Source organism: Triticum dicoccoides, chromosome 4B (assembly GCF_002162155.2).
Source record: "Triticum dicoccoides isolate Atlit2015 ecotype Zavitan chromosome 4B, WEW_v2.0, whole genome shotgun sequence".
Taxonomy (NCBI): domain Eukaryota; kingdom Viridiplantae; phylum Streptophyta; class Magnoliopsida; order Poales; family Poaceae; genus Triticum; species Triticum dicoccoides.
In genome coordinates this window covers 626,707,175-626,710,144 of record NC_041387.1, presented here as the reverse complement: position 1 = coordinate 626,710,144, position 2,970 = coordinate 626,707,175, and positions in this window count along the sequence as shown.

Here is a 2,970-nt window from a genome sequence, read left to right as displayed (position 1 = left end):
GCGGCGGCGGCGGCGCGGCCGGATGGGGGTGGAAGCGGGAGAGGAAGTGCGAGAGCGAGCGCTCGAGTGTGCCACGCGCTGCAGCGGGCGCCTGAAATACACCGCGTGGGGCAGTGTTTCCGACAGCGCGCCCAACTCGTTTTAGCACGCGAGCAGTTTTTGTGCGCCCGCTGGAGCGACCCGCCGTGTTGCGCGCGCGCTAAAACCGACTAATTTGCAGCGCGGCGCTAGTATAGTGCGGCTGTTGGAGATGCTCTTATATTTGGGTGGGCGGGTGGAGTTAAACCAGGAACCTCGCCCAATCCGAGACTCAGGGGCCAAGGAGTTTCCGAACTCGGAAGCTTGGGTTCTTGGATGTTGTCCAATGAGTCTAGCCTGCTGCCGGAATTTAGGTTCAGGGCTTGAGTGACGTCCTCCCCTCCGCGGGTATCCAGCTTAGAGGGATCGGGAATTCGGACATAACTAGTCCTTAAGATGGGTGAAGATTTTCCGCATTGTTCCTCCACCACTGCGACGTGGTGGGTGACCTAGGGTGTAACACCCACGATGCGACTATATCTCCCACGTGTCGAAGCACGACTTAGAGGCATAACCGCATGGTGGTTTTGTCGCAATAAGGGTCATCTTGACACAATCCCATGTAATGAACAAGAATGGGATAAAGAGAGTTGGCTTACAATCGCCACTTCACACAATACATAATTAAGTTCATACATCATCCAAAATACACTCATAGACCGACTACGGTCAAATCCAAATGAAAAGAAGACAACCCCAAATGCTAGATCCCCGATCGTCCCGACTGGGCTCCGCTACTGATCATCTGGAAACGAAACATAGTAACGACCAAGGTCCTCATCAAACTCCCACTTAAGCTCGGTTGCGCCACTTGCGCTGGTATCCTCTGCACCTGCATCTGTTTTGGTAGAATCTGTGAGTCACGAGGACTCAACAATCTCACACCCACGAGATCAAAACTATTTAAGCTCATAGGTAGGAAAAGGGATAATATGGTGGAGCTTCAGCAAGCACTAAGCATCTATGGTGGCTAACATACGCAAGTGAGAGCGAGAAGAGAAGCAACGCATCGGTCGAGAAGCTAGAAGCGATCAAGAAGTGATCCTGAAACTACTTACGTTCATACATAACCCAAATCATTCTCACTTCCCGGACTCCGCCGAGAAGAGACCATCACGGCTACACACACGGTTGATGCATTTTAATGAAGTCAAGTGTCAAGTTATCTACAACCGGACATTAACAAATACCCATCTGCCTCATAACCACGGGCACGACTTTCGAAAGATAAAATACCCTCCAGGGGTGTCCCAACTTAGCCCATCACAAGCTCTCACGGTCAACGAAGGATATACCTTCTCCCGGGAAGACCCGATCAGCCTCAGAATCCCGGTTCGCAAGACATTTCGACAATGGTAAAACAAGACCAGCAAGACCACCCGACTGTGCCGACAAATCCCGATAGGAGCTGCACATATCTCGTTCTCAGGGCACAACGGATGACCAGTCCGTACAACTAAAACCAGACTTCGAGTTTCCCCGAGGTGGCGCTGCAAAGGGCTCTAGTTTGGACCAACACTCGGAGGAGCACTGGCCCGGGGGGGGGGTAAATAAAGATGACCCTCGGGCTCGCGAAAACCCAAGGGAAAAGGCTTAGGTGGCAAATGGTAAAACCAAGTTTGGGCTTTGCTGGAGGAGTTTTATTCAAAGCAAACTGTCAAGGGGGTCCCATAAATCACCCAACCGCGTAAGGAACGCAAAATCAAGGAACGTAACACCGGTATGACGGAAACTAGGGCGGCAAGAGTGGAACAAGACACCAGGCATAAGGCCGAGCCTTCCACCCTTTACCAGGTATATAAGGTGCATTAATTAAACAGGAGATAATGTGATATCCCAAATATAACCATGTTCCGACCAGGAACAAACTTCATCTTCACCTGCAACTAGCAATGTTATAAGAGGGGCTGAGCAAAAGCGGTGACATAGCCAAACAACGGTTTGCTAGGAAAGGATGGTTAGAGGCTTGACATGGCAATATGGGAGGCAGGATAAACAGTGGCAGGTAGAGCTAACGATAGAGCGAGCAACTAGCAAAGCAAAGATAGAAGTGATATCGAAGGTATGGTCATCTTGCCTACAAGGTTCTCAGAGTTGTCGAAGGCTTGATCCTCATTAGCGTACTCAACAGGTTCCTCGTGCACGTACTCGTCTCCCGGCTCTACCCAAATCAAGAACACAAGCAATGGAACCACAATAAATCACGGTGCAATGCACAAGTCACATGATGCAATACATGTCATGATATGCGAGATGTGATATGCAATGCGTATGCGGGCTCCGGAAGGGAAAATGATGAACAAGGCATCAAATTGGCAAACCAAGTATGCCGCTGGAAAGATGAGATGATTTCGGTTGAAATCGATATAAAGATCACCGGGAACGGATGCACGGTTTGCAAATGGCAAGCAAAACAAGAATGACACAAATCTGCGATTAACAGCACGATGCTACTTAGCATGCAACAAGTAACTATGCTACATCACCCCAACATAAAAAGAAAGCATATGGCAGTGATCTACAGGAGATGCTTGACAAAAGAGGAACAATGAGCTACGGCTAAATCACACCATAATAGGTTCAAACAAGCATGGCAAAAGTACAAAAGATATCAGTTTGGACATGGCATAAACAGCATCAGGTAGCAATGTTCAGAGCAAGCAATTAACATGCTACAGGAACTTATAATAGCAAAACAAGGCATGAAATGATTCTACTCAAAGCATAGAACAAAAGTCCCTTATTGACCATGAGCCAAAAAGGATCAGAAGATATGATGGCACCCATGTAAACATAGCAAGTTTCGTTAACACATTCAGCAAACAGAGCATGGCATTGACAGAATTATGAAGGCATCTTCGCGAGCTCGATTCACTCACCACAAGTCATTGC